The 26,981-nt window shown below is 35.6% G+C and overlaps 1 protein-coding gene across 2 annotated transcripts in view; it reads left to right on the top strand.

Annotated features, from left to right (window-relative positions):
* Window positions 1-26,981, top strand: part of Sk (small conductance calcium-activated potassium channel) — a 248,829-nt gene that overhangs the window by 19,252 nt on the left and 202,596 nt on the right. The window lies entirely within an intron of this gene.

Raw genomic sequence — 26,981 nt, 5'->3', positions numbered from 1 at the left:
ACAGTCACGATCGAATTTGCCAACGGCTGTGGTATTCGCCCGTGAGTTCTTTGCTTGCCAAATCGTCGAACCATTCGTCGTTATATCCGAGGAGCTGTTGCTCTTTCGACGTTCAGTCCCTCGTCCAAGTTTGGGTCGCAGATAAATTCGACGAATATCGTTCAGTCGATATTTATGGTGCACTTGTCGGATTCCGTTTGGGTCGCGTGAGAAATACGCATTCAAGTTCGAAAATATATCATGCTAAGCGTAGAACGTATCATAAACGTAAAATTTTACGTGCAATAAGGCCCTCGTTTATAGTTTCAGAATTGATCGGACCAAAATCGACGGGGTTGTCGAACACGAACTTTCTATCGAGTATGAACTTACAGCCCCGAATAAATATTGTTCGACTTATTTTTATGAACTTGTCAGACACATAGCACGGAACTTTGGAAGTCAAGTTCCACCGTTGGTTCGTTCTAGAGATAGAATAGCGAAGTTGCTTTCAAAAGCAACTTGTACCTTTGCGAGATAAATTATCTTTGAAATATGAAAATTCTCATCAGTCTTTGAAGTTGTAGTTCCATGACAAATTTAATATTTCATCTAGGAAAAGCAACTATTTTATCTCATACCAAAACTGATGTAGCCATAGGTACTGTTATATATTGTATATGGTAAGCATGTGAATTGATAGGTCATCCGGAGTCGAGAGTAGCAATTTGATTTTAAAACGTAGAAATTTTATTTCATGAAAATTATTAAAATTACAAAACTACCCAAGTTTATGTACGTTACATTAAAAGTATAATATTTCAGGTTTTTCAACTTTCCGGATATGTTTTTAAGCTTCGATTACAAATTTTCAGTGTCTGAAAGGAAATTCATCGGATCGCTAGTTGCTAATAAAACAGCAGTGTTATTTTGTAATTCGACCAGGTTTTCTATCGAGTCTGGAGCACGTACTAAACTTTTCCCCGATGCATGCTTTAAAACAATTATTTCACGCACACACCCCTCGGTAACCAAGATCAGAATCGTGTTAACAGAATTACACGGAAACTATGGGATGAGGAAGAGGATAAACGCGTTAAAGCTGCGTCGACGACGACGCGGACGCAGACGCGGCTCGTCTGTTCACGTTGTTTAACGTGCGACGAGGAAAACTCGATTTCTCTCCCCTGTTGTATCGTTCTTGCTCGATGTTGCGAAATTATATCGATGCAAACGGCTGCGCCACGATGTAAATCGAGCCGAGACGGTTCTCCGACAACAAGTTAAATTGAAAATGAAATTAAAGCGACGGATCGAGGCTGGATAGAATTGTTGAAAATAATGTAGTCCAGGTAGTTACTAGGACGAATAAGCACGGAAATTCTCGTCACAAACTTGAGATTTCCTGATTTCAGAACGATTTAAGTTGTATCTGAGAATCAAATTCCCGTAATGGGAACAGGAAGATTGCCAGGAAGCTTTTAAAGTCGAACCAGATGATTAGTGGATGCGTTTGTTTCCTTTATTCGATCACGAATCGATTTTCAATTATCGCGTATTTCATAATTTCTTGGTTTTTAAATAATATTATCTTGTGTAATAGGATTCGAATTCCCTTTTTCCGATATATAATTTGTGCTTAACTTTCCGCTGACAATATAGTTTTTCACTAAGGCAGTGGACATTATGGGTCCAATCCCTAGTCTGATTTCTTGTTGAGATTAAAAGAATCTGAAAAATTCTGAGGTATTTATCGTAGTCCCTAATTCACTACACAAGTCATACTTTGGCCCAATTTTTAAAACTTTTTTGCAATAAAAATAAAAATTTGACGAGAAGTTATGGAAAAATGTGAATTTGCCGGAAGAGACACAATTTTGTAACAAAAATATATTGAAAAATTTTGTCCTAACATTTTATCTATGAGATTATGATCTTTCGAAAAAATATAAAGAAATTTGTCAGTCTTTATGTGGTTTATTTATTATTAAAAAATATGAGACACGTCTCGAGAAAGAAAGGCTCCGTATCTCATACTTATTAATGTATGAGAAACGTAGGAGTCATACGGGACACTGAAGCGGTCGCCATGAGATTACTATATGTATGAAAATAAAAACATTACGGATATAAGAAAATTCGCTTGCTTCCCGAAAGACTGACGTAGATGACAATGTGGGTCGCTGAAGGCACAGTGCTCGTTTTACCCTCGTGCTATTCAAAACTAAATTGAACGAAGTAAACAGTATTTGAGCCGTTAAAGCGTTGTAAGTGCTACTTTTGTAGGTAAAGGCTTTTTAGGTGCTAGAACCAGAATCTGTCACCTTCGTTTCGGAGAAATTAAACAATGAAAATTTTGTCTGGTACTCGACGAACCATATTGCCGGTGGAGGGTTAAATGTATAAATAAATGTATGATATACTACATAGGTATATGCAGAATAAGCTTATATGAAATTCAGTTTAATGCTGATGCGATTCTAGAATCTTTATATTTCAATCTTGCTCCCGTTTTAGAAAACGAAAACAATTTTTAATGTTTTTTATGAAATATGTCATAACAAGATATCACGGAAGAAATTTTAACATCGTTTCCTTGTAAATATATTTTTCCCTAATTAACAAAACGATTATTGATAATACATTGAGAAAATTAGCCTGAATCGAACATTTTATCTAGTTACGTGGATCGCTCTAACGACCTTGAAGTTAGGTTTATGAGCGACTCGTAGAAGGAGGAGCAGCAGCAGAACGTGACTTCGTTATATGAAGAACCAATGAACCGTATCGACAGTGTTACATAGGAAAAACGAGAGCAAATTGGTGATCTGTGCGTTGATCTAGCCACCCCTACTATTGTTCATCGAAGCAGGTCGGATGTAAAATCCGTGCTGATCGCCTCTGCTAAAATTCTATTCGAGATGCAAAGTTTAATCCTTGAAAAGTTAAGCGACAAAAAATAAAAGAGCGAGGAAAGCTATCTTTTCGTTTGAAAACTATAAGCTCGAAAGTACACTCAAGTTTTATTTTTTCTCTGTTAATTGTCCTGTGCAAAATTTTCGTTAAAGAAAAATCAACATACAAATAGGACACAGCTGCATCATATTGGGTCGCCTGGAAAGTTTGTTCCGATTTTTAAGGAATTTGGTCGACGTGAAAGATCTTTTGAAAAGTTTTTCGTCGAAAAACCTGAGAGGTTCTGGAAGAATGGAATATTGAAGTTGCGTGAAAGACGGACAAAGATTGTGGGACAAAATGGCACCTATATAAATCCATAAATATATATCGAATCAAAATGTAAATCGGAACGAACTTTTCGGGCGACCCAATATTTATAAATCACGAAATTTGCTTAACTGCCTTTTTACACGTAAGTTTGCAATCGATCTGTGACACAATCGTTAAGCGCGTACTTGGCCACCTGTTCATTAGCAAACCGATAAACGAGGCATATCGATTACAAGCAGCGTAAAAATCCGTGTAACGCGATCAGCCATCGTGATGGCGACTTCGTACACGTTATTATCGTGCCTTGTATTCCTACCTGATGCCGTGTCAATTCGAATTGTTCGACTCATGACATTCGTATCGTTCCACGTTCCCTACGCTAATTGTGCCCTGCTCGGCTCAACGTTATATCCCTTTATCCTTTCTCGCATGGTAATCCAGGCTTTCTAATGTTATTGATATTTATTCTTCTTTCGTTTCGTTTGCCTTCTCCAATTTTATAAATTCTACATATTTGTTCTCGAAATTTTTTCGTTCTTCTAACATTCGCGCGTTGCTTGTTTTTGATAAGATGTATTTTGAAATGTATTATTGCTGTCTTTTAATAGATAATTTTTATTCGTATTCTGTTGATACCATAAAAAAAAAAACAACAAAAAAATAGTAAGTGTTGTTCCTAATGACAAATTCATCATTGATTAGTACACTTTGGTAAAATTCAAATGTTTTTACCACGATTCTAGTTATGAACGGTCTTTTGTTACTACATAATAGTATACCTTCGTACCACCACTTATACATTGCTATTTTTTCTTTTGCTATTTTCACATGTTTTTTTAGAGTTTACATTTACTCCGCTCCCTGACATTTTCCTTTTTTCTGCTATTTTCCACCCTGTCTATGTTCGAACCTGATCTCAGCCACCCCTTGATACTCCAAAACTTTTCTCTCGCCATTTTTCCGACATTTTCGTCCTCTCCTCAAGCTTGTGTATTCGTCGCTATTTGTCTTCCTCTCATCCTCTGACTCGCTGTCCATCCATCGATGCTCCCTCTCCCTTCGTCTTTGTGTTTTCCCGTCTCTCATCCGACCTGAGCTTTACCGCCTCTAACCCCATTTGTTATCAGCCCTCGTTAATCTCCGCTCCTCTTAGTAACGTCAATCCCGCGGCGCGTAACTTCGGAATGTCGATAGATTTATCGTGACATCGATTGCACGGAATCGTGTGCAACTTGTCGTTGTTGCGTGCTTTATTAAGCTTCTTCGAAGAAAATTCATGTCGCGATACCTTATTCGTCGATGTTCCAACGGAATTTTGAGGGGTTGTTCGCGCTAACAAAGCGCGACGTCGTTTTGCTCAGCAACGCTTCTTCCTATCTATTCATCTCCTATCGAGAAACCACATTCGAGATAAGGCGATTTAAAGCCGATGCTCGTGAGTTACATCACGTTTATGAAGGAAATGGAACAGCTTTGGGAAAAATTTCAAGCTGCAAATTCAATGGCTGAGAAATTTTCTGTCACCGTAGAAATTGATGATGGCACACAACATAAAGTCTAGACTTACAGAACATTATCGTTTGTCTCCCGTTTAAGTGGAAAACGAGAGACAATATTTGCGAAGCATTTGTAGGTATACACTCTGATTCGTAAGTATTAGGGCATTTGTTAGTTTTATACGAAACTCAGCAATTAATACAAATTTTCAAAGAAACAATTAGTAAAACGGAATTGTGTATTTATGTAAACTTCGTTATATTTTCGTCTGAATACGATAGTTGCAGAAAATGAAAAAGTTGCAATCGAAAATAAAAATATGGTATCGAATTAATTACTTAAAACAGTCGATAACGCGCAATTTTGTAAAATTAAGAACGACACGAAAACGTATAAATTCGCCGGGGATAAAATTTTGCATCGAACCCGGTCACTCGGCTTTGCATAACGAAATGAGCACACAATGAATTCTTTATTGAATCGTTATCTGTCTTTATGTCATTTTAGCATGACCATTCCGATGGACGATACCATGAATATTTCACCCATCGAATCGTATTTTAGGAACATCGATTTTACGGATTAATCATGTAAATTAGTGTCAACTATGGCATGCAGGAAAAGAAAAGCGCAAACAAACATTTCGTTTTCCTGTTGTTTCAAGCGAAACAAAATCACTCTATAAATCACAATTACCGACTTACTTGTGTATCTGAACAAACAATTTCACTGCTGCGAGGCTGCTGCGTTTCTGTTATTCATCGTCGTAATGCAAATTACGATAACTGGTGTTAATTATGAAAGCCAATTTTGCCATTATCGCGTGTCGATGTTTCTTCGTGATAAGTCTCTTTGTTTTCTACTACATACTCCCCTTTATCGGCTACTTTTGCTTTCACAAATTATTTCGGTCTACTAAATATAATTTGACCTTTCTACACAAACACAATTCTTTTTAATTTTTTACGGCGTTTAATTCATACGACAGGAAAGAGGCAATGAAATTTTTTTATTAGCCTGACATTGGCTTATTCTTGTACTAAGTGCAATATAATTTAATCATTCTTAACTCATTATACCTTAATCAATTGTTTAATAAGTACAACAAACGTATTGCCTTGTCTTCGATAAAATTGGCTCTAAATTGCAGCGAGTTGTGACTGTTTTAAAAAATTATTTAATGAGGTACACTATATTAACACTCAGTAGAAAAATCATTTTCCTCACATGCTAATAGAAATTCGGCCTTGAAAGGGATAGTTCGAAATTATCTTGAAATTCATGAGCAAAAGAAATCCGGAAAATCATATTTGCATATAATAGACAATAAGATTGATGCAAGATGGACACCAAAGCCCTTTACAAAGCCAGAAAACCAGCTGCCCGGAGCGTTCGACGAGAATGGTCACTAGAATAGTTCTCCAAATTCGAATCTGTACCTTCGAGATCCGGCGTCTTGTGTTTGCCTCGTCACTACAAACATTCCACCGTGTAAATCGTCAAACTCTTTTCTTTTCCCTCTCTTTCTCTTCTCCTCTTGCCTCTTTTATTATTCATTGCGCGTCGTCGCGCCCGTATCTTTCAACAACGAAAAAAAAAAAAAAAAAAAGTGGAAGAATAAAAAGGGAAGCAAAAAAAGGAATGAAGAGCGTCGGTGGCCGAAAGAATTACCGTCCATTCTATCGATTGACTCTTTTATCTGGTTTATCGCGCATTACCGGCGCGTCCTTGCGCGATATTATGCGAACAAAGCGATTATCGAGTCGGCTTGTACTTATGTCGAGCCACGCTCGACGTAATTGTCTGCCACTAGAAATAGGAAAGTGTAGTTGTTCGTGCTTTCACGCGTTTTCGTCGCAAGAGGAAACATGCATCAGGCAAATTATCCGCCAATGAAATCCATGGAACAAATGGCCACATGTCAACGTTTTCATTTCTTTGTTGTTGATGGATTGTGACAGATGATGATCTTCACCTTGACATCAAGTTCTTGAGAGCAGATTATGGTATCACGGTTCGCTGTTGATTCTGAAGGAATGCTTGAAAAAAAGAAGAAATGAAATAGAGTCATTGAATAGTTTTGTATGGAAAAATAGAGTTAGAATAATCATCGTAGAAAATATGTTAGACCACGGTTACTCGCAGATTGTTTTGTAGTATATAACTGTGGTCGAACGTGTTAGTGTTGATTGATCTGTTCAATGATGGATAACAGGTGTGGTAGTAAATACGTTTTGGGAAGACAGTCGCTAATGAGCTATATTTCCACCTGTTCAGTTTAGTTGCTCATTTAGTAGATATAATAAGACAGATATTTTTAATACAGGATGTTAAACTTTGGAAAGTTATTAACTTTTTTTAGAGCTACTTAACACGATGGTTTATCTTTGCTATTTATTGTCTAATTAGTTTGTATTTATCAGGCGATTAATCTAATATAGTATAATTTTACTTGGAAGTGGTTCCATCTTTCTATTTCAACTTATTTATTAACACTAACCTTACCAGATCCGATCAAATGATATTTCAATGTTTCATTTAAAATTGTACATTCACTGTTATTTCTTTTGCTCATCTAATTTTATGTAAATTCTTATATTATTCGATTAATCAATTTCTTAATTTTTGTTAATATAAAAATTATATTTTAATGTCCTAGTAAGGTTAGTGTTAACATACGTATGTTTTCTTTCAATAAAAAACTTAATATTCGCCTAGCATTCTGTAACACAAAATTTACGACGAAACTTTTCGCTTTATACTTTCGACCTTTGCAGTATCCAATCTTTGATTCCTTTTATACAATTTTTCACAAACATTCTTCATGTTTCCAACATAAGTCACTTTATAAAATAAATCACTTTTCGTTCCAGAATTAGGGTCTCAGTTTCACCATCACATCAATTGTTGGCCAAATTTTAATGAAGGTAGTAACGATACCATCCAACATACGCGCGTTTAACATGAAGGCTATTCTATCGGTACTAATACGGCACGTGGTCTAATTAGGGAAAGTGGTTTCATTAAAGGAACGAGGCGGCTCTTCTTTTTGTTTCTTTCAATTACATCTCGTTCCACGGCTCGTTCTATTTATTCCAATTTGTAATTCGTCCATTTTCCTCACAAACGAGATCATCGTAGATTTCAATCCATCGTAGATTTTCCACGATCAGTTCGATCAAAAAGTCACATTCCCGATCGAATGATTTGCAACCTAATTCATGAAACATCACTGAACTACGTGATTTAGCCTAAATACAGACGAGCGACCTTTTCCCGCGTGGTACCATTGCGACAGTATGTCTCTCTTTGTTTTCACATGTGTCAGATTTTCAATTTCTGCGCCGAAAGAGTTTGAAAGGGATATATCAATTGACGCAACCAAATTATTCGAGAGACACGTAGAAACAAATGAAAGGAAATTTTATTCGAGATTATACGAATACTATAGAATGTATAAACTGTTTCATTTATCCTGGATTCCTTAACTTTAAATTTGTGTTTCAACCTCAATTTCATTTCAATGAACTATAGGCTTATAATGTTTTAAGAAAAGCTTGATACAGTATGTTTTACGAAATTAAAGTTAACGTATCTTTTATACCAATCGTTTTAAGGCTCAAGTATCCCACTATTATTTTATATATTCTATACTTTTATCTATTTTATTTCAATTGCAAACGAAAGCAAATTTGATCAAGTCTTCGATAGCTTATACTTCAATTTACGAGGGGAATGAATATTTTTTCTTTTTTTAAATAACAGAAGGCATCGTCGCGTGATGAAGATATTGGACACAATAAAATTAGCTCAAAGGCAAAGAACAATTTTAGCATGAAACGAGCATACGCTGATCTATGATTAATTTTCTAATTTTAATTATTTCCGCGCAAAAATGATTTTCTTGAAATTTTGAAGTTCCTCTTACGAATATTTTTTAGAAGATAGTTTTGCTAGTTGTTCCGTAGCAGATACAATGAAAACTAGTTTAAAGAAAGAAGTAACAAGCTATACACTTCTCCACCCTTCTACCGGTCGATTACATAAATTAATACACTGATTAGTTGACGCTGTTTTTACCTTCGACGTTTTATGCGAGTTGCAGTTGTCACCAATCGATACTTTCGCAACAATGCCACGGTTCGACTTTTGAACTTCGTGACTTTGAGATTTACAATAGAACAGACTCTCCTCTGCTTATAATAATCAAACCCAGTTTCTCGGTTTTAATTTCAGACACTAGCGCTTATCTGAACATGCTTTGCATAAGAAAAGAAAAGATAGTGTTTAGATTTGAATCGAATTCACATTCTTATAAACATAATTAAAGAAATGGAACATAGATAGAGATTCCTTACATTTATCCTTACAATTCTCAAGCCAATAACTTCCTTTGTATATTTTGTACATTTTTCCTTTTAATTTCTTTAAAATGTATAAACTTCAGCAGTCTAATAATATTAAATTAACTAGTATTAATAGAATAAATTTTTAATTTCTGAGCACAAAATAGAATAGATAATCCAACCACGAGTTTAGGATAATCCTAATTCTCCGCCAGAAAAACCGACATATTCAGCTGATGGTATTTTCGCGTAAAATCTGGCCAGATCTGTGGAGGAAGCTTTATCTTCCGGATGAATCTACGAGATAATGTTGACTGGTTTAAAATTTCGTCGCCGGACGTCCGGCATTGTTCGTGACTCTCGCCGCTGGTTTACTCGTCATTGAACGTTTCGCGCAATTTGCCTCGCTGATAGCCGAGGCACGGCACATTTCACATCGCCGAATTTGTAAGCTCCGCTTCCGCATTCACGACGTAAGAAACGTAGGCGTGATGCCGTGAGTTTGGTGATTTCAACGCGACATTTGTTTCCGTCTTGCGTCGTTTGCCATTTTGGCCAGCGGATGTTTTGCAATTCAGTTTTGTTCACGTTTGACTCTTTCTATGTTGCTCTGACCATATCTTTTGCTTGATTTCACCGTCTAAGTATAGTAGACGGGTACTTGCCTTAGGTATAGCGTCTCTCTAGATGCTACGACAAATCCAGAAGACTCTTTAACCTCTTACATTAATGATCGATTCCAGTTTCTAATCTCAATAAATTCATCCTTGAGGAGGGCCAGTGGAAAAAATTGGTGAAAGAGAGCGGTTGAGATTAATAGCGAAAATTATTGAAGATTTTTGAGTTAAATGTAAGACTGCCTTCAAGTATAGGATATACAATTTAGTATGAACAAGACTAGAGAACGGTCGACAGGTAGATATTGTGGTATATCAGTGTCAAAAGCAGAAGTTAGAAACTCCGGGTCTTTAGTCTGTTGGTCGAGGTCTGAAATTCGGTGAAGTTTTACCTATTTATCCTCTTTATTGAATAGATTTAATCGTTCATCTGAATTACGTAATGTAGGCAAATTGTTATGAGTAGAATTATGAAAATTTATGCATCGAAGAAGAATTTTCCTCCGTATGTTTTCGGCATCCTATGAAATTGATTAACTAGTGGAAAAAGTACTCGATCAACGTCGAACCACGTATAATTAGGTCAACCGAGGCAATGATTCTGAATTATTTATTCCGTTCAGAAAGTATAAGTCTCTTAGACGACGCGAAGCACTCGAAAAATTACTTTATTGTCGATTAATTATCGATCGATGATCGATCGATGTTTACATAGACAAAAACGCAGACTATACAAATAAAAAAAACTCAGTAGAAGTTATGCCAATTGATCGCTGCAGTCGAAATATCTTGACTCGACTTGCGGAATTCCATGACGTTCGAGGAGCACGTTTTTCTACTCAACTTGTCGATCGTTTGTCTGTTTGTGAACTCGGGGAAAGCTGAATTACGACCGTTGAGATATTCATGCAAGTACCTGGCATCGTATGACATTGGGAATCAATAAGATATGTAGTTCACCGAGATACAACATTGTTTAAAACTGGACTAATACCTACAGATTTATAATTAGAATTATCGTTAACTTTGGTATAGGTATCCATTTGGACTGTATAAATTTAAAATATCGAAGAATTCAGAATAAGTGATTTAGAAGTTAATTATGTATTTCTTTATCTTCGTGTCTTTTTTTTCTCTTTTTTTTTTTTCTTTGCAATTTACAGGGCCGAAAATTTAATTTACTTTAAGTGTATTTAGTTCATTTAGCTTTTAGATTAAATTGATACAAAACTAATCTACATATTTTTTTGTCTTTTTCTTTTTTTTTTTTTTGTGATACGAATTTCTTTAGTGAAATAATTTTTATTTTATCAGAATAAAAAAAAGAAAAAAAAAGAATTAGAAATATTGGGATTTTATGATCAAATTTTGACGCGCGCACTACAATTGGATTTGACTATTAAGAAGCCATAAATCAATATCACGAACAAGCTGCCGCTCAAGATACCGCGAAATACAAACGACAGGCTTGACGCACTGTCATTTCTATCTGTTGCCCTATTCAATAACCGGCAAAAGATAATTCACTATTGACAAATCCGACATAAACAAATCGTTTATTCAGAAGCTTCGAATGAAACAGTCCAATCATCAGGTATTAGCTCTTTCGAGCTTATATTGAACGCAAAAGGAAGATAGACGTCAATGACGCGCAACATTGTTAGCCTTTGTGGTCGATAAAAATGAAATCTAAAAAGTGATTGGCAAACATCGTTGGGTAAACCATATGTTCACAGATTACGTTACACACATTTCTATTATTCCTATGATCCTATTTATTTTTTGCTAAATATATTAAATATTTTCTAATTTCTATATGCACATACATTATTTACGTGCTATACATTCTCAGAATGATTTCAAATTTTACCAACATTACAATTAGTACAGTTCCAATAAACTTCCGAAATGTTTTATATAACACACATAACATGTACATAAAAATCAAGTAAAACTGCTTTTATATGGTCGCTCTTATAAGAATGTGTATATCTTATTGTTTCGGCTAATTATTCAGAACGTTAATATTTGCCAGAAAGTTCAGAATTATAACCATAGTGTTGTCCTTTTTTCTTCCATCCTTCCATTACATTTATCTTCCACTTTTGTTCTCATTTTTCATTCTTCGTTTGCATAATTTATAAAAAAGGAGATTTCCTCGGTTGATCGTCGAAAGGGTAAAGAAGTTCGTTAGCTCTTGAGACGAGAAAACAAAATTATAGCGCTGAAGCGTTTAGAATCGATATCAGATCATGTATTTGCTTCCGAGAAGAGATCAATTGGACCCAATTAAAAAAGAAGCTTCGATTAGCGATGTGCACTCGTCAGAGAACGACTTCCTCGCCTGACCTACATGAAGCGTCGTCCGATTAAAGTAGGGAATCACTTTTGCCGCAGCAGTTGGGGGAAACGTCGCTTATTAGCGAGGCAAGAAGCTCAAGAGAGAAGAGAGGAAAGATGGGAAAGCTGCTCCATCTTTTCCCAGATTAACGCAACCCAATATTGTCGAACAAACTTTCCCCGAAAGTATAGTTTGCGCGGTTAACTGAGGTGATTTCGACGTTTTGCTCTCGTAATGACGGTTTTCAACGAGACACGCGGATTTCCCTGTTTATCAGACAGTTCCAGTTCCCCTTTAAACGTCCGCTTTTGTCTTCCACCATCGGTTTCATTTTGTCTCTATGGTCGGTCACTCCCTGTTTTCGCGTTTGTGTCAGCACTGTTTAAGCTTCTTTCGTCTCGTGAGGTGTCCGTTTGAAGGCCGAACAACTTGATTCGATGGCTTCCCCTTTGCATCGACGAGGGTTACGCGCTGATATACATATTTCCCTTTCGTCCCAGTTCCCTTTTAGATTCTTTACTTTGATTCACGATCGTTTCTGCCTTTCATTTTGCTTACTTTTGTTACACGCTCGCAGGTTTTTAATTCAACGTGACTGTTTCGACCTGGATTCTTTTACATTTTCTCGCTATAAATTACTCGCGTTGGATATTTATGCTTCGAAAGCAACGTACAACAAGGACTTGGATAAGTTCGTGGAAATTTACGAATGAAAGAAATCTTGAGCGAATATCCGGTGAAATTTTGCTTCTTGGGAGTTGATGCATTGAGGAATTACATTCCTGGGTAGATTTTCCTTCCTACGAGTTCCACACCGTGTTTCTTAATGTAATCACATCCTACTTCATGCACTTTATGCACCTTTCCTGCGCGCACATTCATGTGATAAGTTCGTAGTTTGTATACGTTAGGTTATCTCAGAAAATTGGAGCAGTCAACCCTATCATTTCGAAATAACTAATTAGCGCATTAGTAAAATAGTTAAATTATAATTAAATAGTTTTCTTCAGTCACCACAAAAATTTTGTACCGCTATAGAGGATTTGAATAATTTTCATACAGGTAAATTTATATACAGTTCCAATAAACTTCCGAAATGTTTTATATAACACACATAACATGTACATAAAAATTAAGTAAAATTGCTTTTATATGGCCGCTCTTGTAAAAATGTGTATATTTTATTGTTTGACAAATTTTAGGTAGATAATTTTTGATATAGGAAACTTTCTATAAAAAGATACAATTATTCCGTTACCGATATTCCATGCCGCCAATTATCGATACCTGGCTCGTCAGTTTTGTATTTAAAGGAAATTTCAACTTGTAGATTGGTAAGATTAGAAATGGGAAACTGTTTTTCCACGAATACTTCTAATGTCGTATTTCTATTAATACACGAAGTACTGAATGTGGGTGTTTCAAATAGACTAGAATTATGTAAATTCTGTAATATTTCTTAGTTTCATAAATTGTCCTTAGCATGATCGGAAAACCCCTGCAACAGATAGAACTTGAAAAATACGATCGTGATCGAAGCATATTTTCCGAATTATATATTGGGATCGCGTGTATAGAAAGTAGATTGGCCGAGGCTCAAGTTATTTATTCTCGAACAAATTATACATTTATATGTATATATGTACTATTACCTGGTCACGAAGTTGCACGTACTGGTTTTATCGACTTTCTGTTCACTTTGTTGCAAGATAGAAACGTCTAGTGTCCATTGTCGATGTTTTGTCCCTTCAAGTGATCATTGCAATATAAAAAGGTGCAGTACGATATGAGCTTTTGATGAAATTATATGTTGTTGAGTAAGTATCATTAGGATCCTCTTGTACAATAATTTAGGTATTAAGAGTGTTAGTGAATCGACAAGTTACGAGTTTCAGGTTACTGACTTTTCATAATTTTACAATTTTCCATTAGGTAAGATAATCCGTTGACTTGTCATTTGTAAAACTTACTCCAGCTTAATTTTCAAATCTAGTCATGCTTGGTATAGTTGTGAGAAATATATTAAAATTTTGAACACAATTCCTATTCGAATAATAGGATTTTTCACGTTATTTGCAAACGAGATTATATAATGTTACAGTGTGTTTTTCTCTCGAGCAATTACTTTGATGGAAGCTAGGTATTTTTAAAGCTTGATTTATGATATCAGATTGAATAGCGATTTGAATATTTCAACAACTATATATAATTGATCGACGTTCGATAGGTAATTTGTGTAATACATTCTTAATAATAGCGGTGATTGATGATAAACATGCATTGTATATTTAAATATTAGCCGAATCATATTTTTCAACATTTTCTACAAATTTCTTCTAAAAATTCACGATGAAGTATCAATATGTAACATTTCATATTTAAACAATTGAAAAGCTTTGCAATTATTGAAAGAATATTTATTCTTCTTTCAATATTATTTGAAGAACTTGGCAGTAAAAGGTCAAAAGTTATTCGATACAGAAACTCTCTCCATATATTATAGTTCTATTAAAATAGAAACAGAACGATAGCATAAATCAATCAAGCGCTTTATAAAAAATCAATTGTTTTTCCAAATCCTTTAATTTAAAAAACTGGAACGTACAATTCTCTATGTGTATGAATAAACTCTCCCCTAGATTTTTAAAAATAATTCTTCGTAAATGCTATGCACTTTTTGATAACATTCAAATATCATTTCCACGTTCAATAAATTTCTAAAAAAGTACGTCAATCAAAGCTCGCCCTTACTGATTTCTTATTTTAGTGATAAACTTTGTCATTAAAACGAAGCTTTAAAGAAAGAATATTTAAACAATCAAATTGATAAACTCACCAAACTACGTAATTATCAAATTAGAATGAAAAACTTTAGAGTTAGACGCATCCAATTTCTTTCCAACCAAATCTACGATATCTTCCATAATGTACTGTATCTTCTTGTTTAATTATTCTCTAGTTACCGGAATTGGATACCGACGTTCTTAATTCGTAGTTTCGTGACGCGATATGTGAAACATTCAGGGGCAGGATGGATTGCCGTGAACCGAGTCGTGTGATTTTCCTTTTCAATGACCTCATGTTCTCTTCTTACCTCGGTCCGTGTTATAAAAAATTTCGTTGCACCGTACCGACCCGGCCAAACGAGAATATAAATATTTCAGTCGACCTGGTGAAATTCCACGATTGCAAGGCCCGCCGGTCGCCGTGAAAATGCGCTTCCGGCTGGCTTCTTAACGCGAATTTTCCTTACGTTGGCTTAGCAAACCAACATTGGTCGCGACGCCTCAAAGCCTCGTGCCTCGTGTACAAAACACGTGTAAGGGAAACTGCGAGGTGGCAAAAAGAGACGTGGAAATCGTAAGCAGTGGCTAGTTTCTTCTTATTCTCGCCGCACTAAACGCCTTTGTTCATGCTCGCCGCTCCACGAAAGAGATTCTATTGGAGTTAGAAATAAAAGTTCCTTGTCAATTCGTTATGCTGGTCGTTTCGTGGGAACTTTCTATGCATTTTTCTGTTCCTTTCTACCCTCTTTTCTTTTTGACGCAGTTCTACTACGGTAGTGTTTGTCCTTCTACTATACTGGAAGGGCAGCAAACAAACGAGGCTTGCTTACAATTATTTTCACGGTTCTACAGTTTCGCTCTGGCAAGTTTCTTAAGGGTAACGCGTGTTTTGATCGGCTAACGCGTGTTGTTTTGTTTTATAAATGCGACAGTGATTAAATCCTTACTCCTTTTACGAGTATAATTAGCTCAACTCGGAGTAGAGACGTTACTAGAACGATTTTTTATCTAAATGGATTTTTTATGCAAATCACTCCGCGCGACTTGTTGTGGAATAAACAGTATGCGAAGTCAGACATATCGAATCACGCGTTTTTTATTTTCACTCTGTGCACCGTGTCATAGATAAAGAGTGTGTGTGAGAGAAAAAGAGAGGGTGAGGGAGAGAGAGAGAGAGAGAGAGAAAGAGAGATGAAGGCTTGCGAACTGTTCCTGGTAGCGTTCTATTTTCTCCGCTGCTTCGACGAATCTATTGGAAAATGTATTTTCAGAAACCTTTGCGTGAATGGTTTTGAATCAAGGTGCGATGAAAGGTTTAGTGGCTTTTATCACAATGTACAATAAATAGGGACGATCAAACTAACGCGAATAGAATAATATTTTATATGAGTAATTGAAAGTCTCCATGAAAACGCATTATTTTGAAATACTCTCTCTGAAATTTTCTGAATGGCTAGAATGATTCATTTCTACCTCTTGATTTTGCAATTGTGACGTTGAAATGGTATATGTATACAGTGCGAATGTCTATGTGAATTCATATTTTAGTGCGCACAATTAAAAAAGTTGTAGGTATCCAAGCTTGTCTTATTTTTTAAATATTACGCTAAGTATTTACTTTGTTTTTAACGTTTTGTATATTTTTACATTTAAATTTCCCATAAATATATGAACATCTGTCTGATAACGTAAATTTCAGAGATCGGAACGTTAAGTACAATAAACAGAGAACGTATTATGTATATTTGTTAATTTCGATACTTATATTTACTTTATGTTACATTTATGCTGTAGTCGTAATTTTATTACGATTATTATAGCTTTATCGTCCGTAATTTTAATGCCAAGAGCATTTGATGTTAGAGAAACTGCATTTCCATTCTACATTTTAAGATCCCATTGAAACGCATTCGGATTTCGCGTATAAATCACGTTCCAATTTTGAGAACTATCAATCGCAATGAGCGAACATCGATCCGCTAGGCAAAACACGTAAGTTACCAATTGAATTCGCATGCTTCGATGGCTGTTCCTTTCAATGGCTCCATGAAATTTTCAACTAGGTAATTTTCATCGATTTATCGATACATAACCGTCTAGTGTGTATTCTGGTGAAATTAATCGTTCAACGAATATTCTATGCCGCTTCCTTTGTTGTCTATCAGACCACCTGCTTGCTACAATAAATTCTTCTCGCGAAAATTTATTGTACTAATGCTATTGAGAAAATGGCACAGTGCATCGATCATAGTAGGTCCTTTAGCGAATGATTAATTTATTTCATGTTTTATTCAAATATGAACTAAAGCGGAAATTGAGTTATTGGCGTTAACCTGGAAAATTTTAATAAATATTGAGAGGAGCGAACCTAATTTAACGTTTTTGATAATAACGAGACAATATGTTTCGAGATAACTCATATTATGTTCATACTGTGTATTTTCATAGCTTTAGATTTCTCATAAACGCATAAACATCTACATACAATCTAATAATCATGATTTTATTTCAATAAAGGCTGTCTGATTTTAGTAAAGAATTATGTGCGAGAATAATAATCTTTAAACCCATATTTTCAGTTCGTGATGTTCGTCATGCTACTTATATTACTTTAAGTTTTAGCAGGCAATATAAATAACATGACGAATATCACGAAATAAAAAAAAGGGGTCAGTAAATTGTATCGCGTTATCCACGCAAAACAGTTCGGTCTAGTTTTTCCTGCCTGGTGATCGATCGCCACGTTAAATTGTGGACATCTGTTTAGTGGGGTAAGAAAAATTTCGTAATGAAAACTTTGAATTAACTTGCTTGAAGCGTTTCGTCAAAGGAAAGTAGATAGCTGGGTCTCATTTTTCCCTGTGAAATTATGACGATACGAAACGGTGTCCATCGAAGCTCGCGTGTTATCGTCAAAAGTAAAAGGTCTCTGCTACGGGAAAGGATTATAATTACATAGCGGATCGTGGTTACTTTGACGTTCGTACGAGCATCGAAGGACTCAAGTTCGGAAAGTTTAATTTACCCGACGTATTCTTTGAATCTTGCAATATCCGACAAAGTTCTGAATATCTTGTATTTCTATAAATAAATTAACTAGTTCGTTCATTGTTAAAATGAAGAAATTTTTACAAAAACAATCATGAAGCTATCTGGACGATCATGAACATATAGCAAGAAATTATCAAGAGAAATAATCCATTACTCAGTAAAATAATCTATTATTTAATGAAATTATAATCTCCCATTACATTACTTATTCGTCGTATTCAACAACGTAATATTTCATTATTTCTCATCGTTAGACTTTCTAATGCAAATTTATATTTTTGAGAATATAATAAAAAAAAAAAGAAAAAATAGAATCTCTAGGAAACTGTTTTACCTACCACATACCACAGAAAGCACTATATTCTGAATATTTTATATATTTTTCTATGAACATTCTGTTTAATTTTACATTTTCAAAAATTTCTTACAAATGCATAAAAATCCGTAGTCTACTTATTGCGATAACCAATTATCCACAAAATGGTACAGTTCGTAATTACTTCCCAATCATTACCAACAATTTCTCAAATATCCATTTCGGGGTTGATAGTAATTATTAGTTGGTGCCATTTTTCGCTCTTACTCGATCGACTCGCATTTGACCATTTTGAATTGCGTTCTGAACACCGATCATCGTTCCCTTTCGTTCCTCGTCCACCCTTGGAGAAGCTTTTTCCCGACTAACCGGCAAACAGAACGGTAGAGGGAGTGGTTTGATTGGATTTAGTTCTTGGCGATTGAACTGACTTGCATTAATCCCGTAGAATTCAATCCGACAAACCGGAGCAACTTCTTGAAAAGACTTATTGCCCGGTCCGTTCGAAAGGTGATCCCTCTATTTATTCGCAGACAGATCAAATACGCGCTCGTGTACACGTGCAAAGTGGCTTGGCGTGACACGAAATGCTCAACCTCTGTTAACGTAAAAAGGCGATTTGGATAAACGGTTTCAACAAGGAGGAGGCATTTCAGCGTCTCGTGATCTGATCTAACGTTTCGCTCTCCGCCGGCTTTATACTTCGTGCGTTTCTCTGTAGTTTTATCGATGTTCTTTGTAAGGAATAACCGTGGAACTGGATAAGCAAAGTATGTTTGCTTGTAGATAAACGAGAGATTGTGCTATTACCTAGCTGGGAACATGGAATTACTCCACAGAAATGAGATTAATCTTTGAGATTGTATAGTTGAATTTAGCGTTAATTCTACTTTTAAGTTGAATTAGGAGGTACATTCTGTTTCATGGGAAAATTGATCGAAGATCTGAACTATAAGGAATAATTATAAAAATTGGTTATTATATGTAAGAAAATAAAAGTTTACTTTATACTCGGTCTAAGAGAAAGGTCTATTTAGTAATGTGATTTGTATAAAAGAAACACGGCTAATTTATTCACGACTTGGGTTGATATATATTTTTTCTTGACGTTAATACGACGACGAAGATATAGCGAATAAATCAGTCTGTAGACATTTAAAGCAATCGTAGATTTGAATTGTCGCCGTAAAAAATAAAAAGAAGCGCGACTACAGGTCTGCATTAAACATTTGGCATTATTCCATGGTCCTCTTGTACCTTTCACGCCTTCCATTCTTCAATAATAATGCTCGAGGCACGATTTGATGCTTTCTTTGAATCGAAGCTCTCCTTCGTTCAAAGACAATTCTCACCTCGTTCTGTTCGTAACACAAATGTTCACACAAATGTTTTCTTCAATGTAGTAGAAGAATAGAGATGTCAATGATCGAAGAAAAGGGAAGCAAAGATAACCGATTTAATGGACGACCAGGTAACGGAACTTTGGCGTCACTTTGGATCGCTATATAGGGTGTTCCCTAGTAATCACGGTATAATCGACAAGGAGCTGTTTTCTACGTGAGAACATACAAAGAGAAAATAAAATAAAACTTTTTTATGCTGTGCTTCGTTTCCGATAAAATTGAATTTAATTTGTTTACGAGTAAACCTCAATTTTCCCAGAAACGAAATACCACACGAAAAAATGTTATTTTATATTTTCGATTTGTTTTTTTTATTTTCGCTGTCAATTATACCATAACTGCTGGGGCACCCTGTATATCTGTTCACCAGCTGTCCGATACGTTCGAAAGAGCAACGGATGGATAGCTGGTTCGAAATCGTTAATTTGAGTACGATTGGATGGTGGCACGCGCGCATTTCACCGTAAAAACGATCGTCTGGAAATGGTAACGACGAAACGGAGCACGATGTTATGTATGTAAATGTATCTTTCACAAACAGGGAACTTGTTTTTCGCTTAATGGTCACGTTCAAAAAGAGAAACTAATTTAAGGAAAAAGCGAAATTATTAATCTTTTAACAATCACAGCGCTTCAAACCGCGAGATAGTTGCACCTTTCTTCCACTTTACCGTTCTGTGTAATCTTTCTCCTGTTGAACAGTATCCTACTGTTCTTAAATTATATATCGAGAGATGATTGTTTTATTGTGTTGGGAAAAGGAGAAGAGAAAATTACGTGTTTCGGAGGATATCGTGACTTTATCTGAAATTATTGTGATCCTATGGTTATCGAATAATGTAAGATTGCATTACCGTGTTTCTTCGTTATTGGTGAAGATCCAGAGAAAATCTACTCCAAAGGTGAAAACAAATGGTAACCTTTCTTTACTTTTACATTTGAGTAATATTCCACTATTCTTGAATTTTAATCGCAAACGATAGTTCTACTACGTCAGAGAACAAAGGAAAGAAGATGACGTGTTTCAAAGGTAACTTCGTTTTGAATTATTACGATTGTATGGTTATCGAATAGAATACGAATTACATTGCCATTTCTCCATATTGAGTGACGAATCTATCCCGGAAGTGGAAAGAGGATGTGAGAATTCCAGCCACGTGGAAGGGAAATGCAATTGTAAGTTCGGTTAAAACGTTTATACGTAAGTTAGCATGTTTCCGAGCTGGGGTGGAAACTTTCCAGAAAATTTCATCGTGATGTTGAATATCAATTCTAAATTCAAAGTGGTCGACGAAAGGGCGACCGGAAGCTGGAATCGCTTGGACGATGAAGCTATATGTACTGCATCACCGTGACAAGTAAACCGCTAAAATACTACGAAGAAGGAAAACTTTGTCGACGTTCAAACTGTGAAACGATCGTCAATTCCCTCGCTCGTGAGCCAAACGAGCGACTTGTAACCGAGTAAACTTCAAACGGAAGTCACATATTTTACCTCGTCAAAAACTTATGCTATACTTTCTATCGTTCTTAACTTAAACTTTTATATTTCTTTTTTCTTATCAACCCTTTGATACAAATTACGCTGGGACATACATAACTCGATTACGAATTTTTATATCCCAACTTCGCTTCTGTTTTAGGAAATAAAAACACTTTTAACGTTGTAAGAAAGTTTTAGCATAAAGCCGAGATAAAAATCACGTACATATGAACGGGCTTCTAAAAAAGTGGTAGTGAATAAGCGTTTTTGTTAAACGAGGCTGCATTTATTTGGAGAAAGAATAGTATAAATATTTTTCCATAGTAATATAGTGATAACTAACGTACCTTTTGGTATTTGTAATATTTTGTAAATTTGTCAATTTCATTACACAGTATATTAATTCACATTCGATTCTCAGGAATCAAACAACTTATTTCCGTAAGTTCCTTTTTTAATTTTATTATTTTATTAAATACACAAAGCATAAATTTTAATGTAACTTTAAAAACGTTTATATTCTTCATTCTTCTTCACTTTTCAATTTATGGGATTGATCAATGTGGTTGCTGAACGATTCATATAGACTTTTCTTTGCAACGTTATTTTCTTTACACACAGTTTTTTCAAATGGAATATTTCCACGCTTGTACTTTCCTTCCGAGTCCCTCACACATTCACGTTGTACTGGCACCCCTTTTCCTCAACTCAATCAATTTTTCAACGATGGAAAAACACAAATCGATTGGAAGTAATCTAAAGAACGTAAATATACAAAACATACACATAACGTAACGTAAAACGTAAACATAAAAATATATACAAAATCCAATGCTCTTGCAAAAAATTAATAATTTTGAATAAAATTTCACACAGATATTATTTGAGCACAATATATCGAAAAATAAATGCATCGGCCTATCTGAATCGAGACCTCGCTTCAATATGAAACGTTCGAAAGTTTTCCATACAAGTTCGAAACATGTCTGCCGCCCTGTTTATCCCTTTAGGATATGTAACAGGCATCCCACGCAATTCTAAGGCACATAAAGCGAGGGTTGAAATTGTAAGTCACGTCGACGCTTCGATGTTGGAAGGATTATTTCGTTTTAATAACACCCACGAGGGTCATACCAACCTATATACATATGTGTACTCAATCGATATTTAAAATTGTCCGAGTAAGTCGCAAAATATGGTCAATCATGTGGAAAAAGAAGTAGAAGGGAAATGAGAGGACTTTCACCCAAAAGGCTCGAGGGTGAAAACCTCGTGGGAAGAAATGTAAAGTAGCATACTGGCCAGGGACAGAGAATTCCAGCGACGAGATGTCGCAACAAGAATTAGAGTCCTGGACGCTTAAAACGTCCCTGGGCGATACCACGTTTCAACGTTGGAAACTCGACCATCGCAAACAAAGGAGAAATAAAAAGTAAGGGAAAAAATAAAAGACCCAGAAGACAGACAGAGAAGAAGAAGCTTGACCAATGGCTTGGTAATTCAGATTTCACCGAGCGATCTAGATTCACCCTCGAGACGTTCTTTGATCCATCCAAACCTCGATGAACGTCAACCATACCCTCTTGGGGTATATCGATGAGTCAACGAGATTTTCCAGTGGTGTTAAACCGATGAGCGTCTTCGTGAAAAAATGTATACAATCTCGGCTATACGAACAAGGTTATCGAGCTTTGACCAGCGGACCATCATTGTTCGTTCAACACAGCTGAGTGCAAACTCGAAATTCGCTTGGTTCCAAGTGAAAGAGAAAATGCAGCGGATGATAAGTTTCGTTCAGAAGTAAACGCGCGTGGTCGTGCTTGAGGGGTCAAGCCATTAATAAAAATTACGCGGGTTTGATATTTGTCACAAAGCGGATTTTTCTGGTATTTAAGGGCGAACAGCTCGTTTATGATCCACGTCGGTTTTTCGTACAGATGCCACGGACTCGTTGTCGAACTTACTGGACATTTCACGAGGGATGAAGCCACCCTTACTCGTCCTACCCGAGTTGACCTTTCGAGCGTCGACTCGCTTGAGAACGAACTTTCCCATCGAAAAGCTTGTTTTGCATATTCTAATTTTAAGATTAAGGAACTGTTTCCCAGGGATATTCTTGTTAAGGATGATGGAAGTTAAAAATGATATAGTATAACTTCATGGTAATTCGAAGTTTGTCATATATTGCTGTAATAATAAAAAATTATCCAATTCTTCGAAATAACAAATTTTAAACGTTTTTGCAGATGATTTTGACAAATTTAATGTTGACTTTCATTAAAAGAGAATTATGATTCTATATACGGTGGCTGTTGGAAATTTCCGGTCAGAGCGTAATGCTGTTTTAGTTTAAATTACGTATCAAAAAAATTTTTGGTAAAAATTTGTACGATGTAGCATTTCATAAGAGTACATGTTACATTTGCGCGACAAATGTTTATTCTAAAAAGAACTGTTTAAAAACTTCCATTTAGAACGAGTATTTTATCTCGGCAATGTAAAATTACACTTTAGCTGTTATCTCAATAAAGTGAAAAAGAGAAATACCAAAGAAAATAAGGACACAAAGAGGAACTTGACTTTCGTTTATCAGGAAAAGTCTTTCCTATCGTGCAAGTAGATTCAAAACGAGAGAAAACGACACCGGTGCAACACGTATTGCACTCAGCCGCAGTTCCATTGGTAACAGCTACTCTTCTGCTGTGATACGTGTAGCGATTCAACGATGGTAATGCTATTACAGCGCATAAAAGCGCCACGCAGCCGAGAGATTGTCTATTTTTATACGCAAGCCCAGGATCCGGATGATAAAGCATTCTCAGAAATTTTATCCCTATCCCTATTTATAAGCCCAAGAGAAACGTTCAGGATCGTAAAATCAAATGTTCGCGAAGCCTCTGCTAACCAATGGATATTGCATCGCGAACAGATACATGACGTAAACACCGTTACTTTATGGTGTCTTTCTACTTGATGAGTTGCCAGTGTAAGCGACTCTCAAGCTTAAACGATCCTTTAGAGAATTCGTTCCGCGTTCAATTGTAAATTATCGCTTTCGATTCCATTTTGAAGCATCTTTAGAAGCATACGAATAATAGATCTAAAAGCGAGTCATAAAGTTAAAGGAGAGTGAAGTTGATCTTGAATGACGATTATACAGCAAAGGAATTTGCATGCTTGTAGCGCTTATGGGATGGTAATTTCGGAGTCGAGCCGCTTCTAAATCATCTTTCGTAGAATCCCAGGGTTTTCTCGTTTTGTTTGCGAATTCTACGCAACTGCATCTATTGGCACTTCGAATTTAATTGACCCTACACCGCGCTGTTCCAAGCGAAACTGCGCCACTGAAAAACTTAGAATGCCTTTACCGCTGTTAATATACGAGTCATTCCGATAAAATATTTTGTGGAAGCAATCGGTGTCTTAATAGCAACAAATATATTAATATGTCATAAAACAATCTTTCGTTTTTAATTTCACTGACTATAGACGACCCTTCGCATACATATAATCGCATCTAATAATTATTATTTCTCGCAAAAATGCAGAGAGAAATTTTTTCCAAATTTCTTTAAAGAGAATGTTCATTTCTTTAATTTCATTACGTTACTTCTCTTGTTATACAAACCATGAAATAATGCGAGAATTGCGCCGAACGTGTAATTGCAACCGCTTTTCGGATAAGCTGTCACGTAACGTTGTACATTATGACCGTGTACAAGGGAATCATACACATTAATTAGTCAATAAATTTGATGTACAGATTGTATATACGACGTGATGAGTTCTATTATCGATTTCTTCATGAGCATTGGCTATGCTCCGTTCGTGTAATTCCCCTTACCGATGTTTCTCCGTTCGACGAATCGTTTCCCAATGAAAAACGACAGAGTTCAAGAACCACGATCATTTACATAGTAGAATCAATAAACCAATTGGATCGTCAGCGACGATGCTCGATAAACTTTGAAAAATAACGAGATCAACGTGGTTGAACGCGAGCCAAAACGAACGAGAAAACACTTGATGAAACAATGTTGAGAAATTCGGAAGAATGAATGGGCCGGTCTATGGAACACGGTCGTATAATGCCATTCGCGGTTTATAAATATTCGAAGAATGGAAACAATGGTTGAATGGCATCGCTGTTATAGATGACTACAGAATTATCTGAAAAAAAAAAAAAAAAAAAAATAACGAAATAGTAGTATACTCCATATTAATTTTTATTTTACTCTTGTCAGGATAAGGACCTTTGAATACGAAGAAAAATTAAGACAGACAGAAAATTGATACTCGTTATTATATTTTATAATTTCCAAAATTTATTCATAAATCCTGTGAAGCTGATTCATGAAAAATATATGACGATTTAGAAGAATAAGTAAAAATACAAATAGAATATATGTAAATACAAAAGAGAATGAAGCAGATTTGTATTTATCATTATTTTCCGGTTCCCAGAATTTATTCCTACGTTTTGTAAAATTAACATTATAATAAAAAAGACAGTAGCTTAAAAATAATAATACAATAAAAATATAAAAATAGAATAGAAATATACAAAAAGCGAAGGTAGATAGAAAATTTGTTCTTGTTATTATTTCTCAGCCGTTAGAATTAATTTCTAAACTCTACAAAATTATCTGGTAAGAAATACGGTAGTTAGGATACTTTATGCTTAGTTCAGAAAGAATAGGAGTAATTTTGTCTCGTCACAAACGATTCGAACGAGGTTGCAAAGAAACGTATCCCAAAACTTAACACCTTTCGAATGTCTCGTTTCAACGTGAACGATGGAGGTTTTTAGAGAAAATGGATAAGTAAGCCGAAGCGATAACTTGTTGGAAATTAACCAACGGCTGGAGGTCGACGGCTATCGCGAAAATCGTTTCGTCACGTTTAGTTCCGCGGAACGTTTGCTGGTACGTAAACGCGCTACGTGCCATTACACGATGTCAGTTGACTTACGTCACTTCACTCCGATTGTTATTTAAAGACTTCGCCACGGTAAGTTCCCGAAATAACGGCGTATAAGTGACGTCGTCCGAAGAGAACAGAGATCCCCGTGATCTATAGTTAACGAATTCGATCATCGATAGCTGATGAAAAGCACGAGGACAACAAGAATCATCTTGACGGATGTTCCCATCGCTTCTTGAAACTGCTTATCTCGATATTTCAAATACATTTCCTTCAAACGCTTGTTTTCATGATTTTGTTGTTGGTAAACACTCGTTTTGATATTTCAAACAAATTGACTTCAAACGCTTAATATAAAATAGAAACAAGAATGTAATTCATCTGTGTGTTTGCCTTATTGTACTATACATAGCATTGTAAACGGTCCTCGAGTTGTCCAATTAATTTTACGTCGTGTATAATGAGATTTCCTAGTGTTTCGGCTAGAGGATGTATTTCATCTTCCAAAGACGTCTGTAGGTTTGCTCGATTTGCATTAAATGCAACGTGCACGTTCGTCGTTAGCACATTGTCTTTTACAGTAAAACGTACATGAAAAATTGCAGATACATTATAGGTCGACCGACCATAGGATTGTATAAAATTACGAAAGGAAGGATTCTTGTAAAATTAGAAAATTGAAATTCCTATATTTTAAATATCGAATTGAGATATTATTCCTTGCTTATATTATCATTATTATTATTGTTATTATTATTCACGAGTGTATATGATGTTTCATTTCGATATGTAGTTATGAAATAAAATATCAACGACCGATGTTATAAAAATTTCTATCGATTCAGCACAAATTGATTCTCTAATAGACACACCATCCTCTCCCACATTCAGCGATATAGCAGAGACGAAGAACAAAATTGCGCATATCTTCGGGATGGAATTTTTTATTTTCACTGATGCAAATTTGAAACGGAGTCATATAACGTAAATTTTGGATAAAATCATTCCGAA

This window comes from Bombus fervidus, chromosome 14 (assembly GCF_041682495.2).
Source record: "Bombus fervidus isolate BK054 chromosome 14, iyBomFerv1, whole genome shotgun sequence".
Classification (NCBI taxonomy): Eukaryota; Metazoa; Arthropoda; class Insecta; order Hymenoptera; family Apidae; genus Bombus; species Bombus fervidus.
This window is presented reverse-complemented; position numbering and strand designations above follow the sequence as displayed.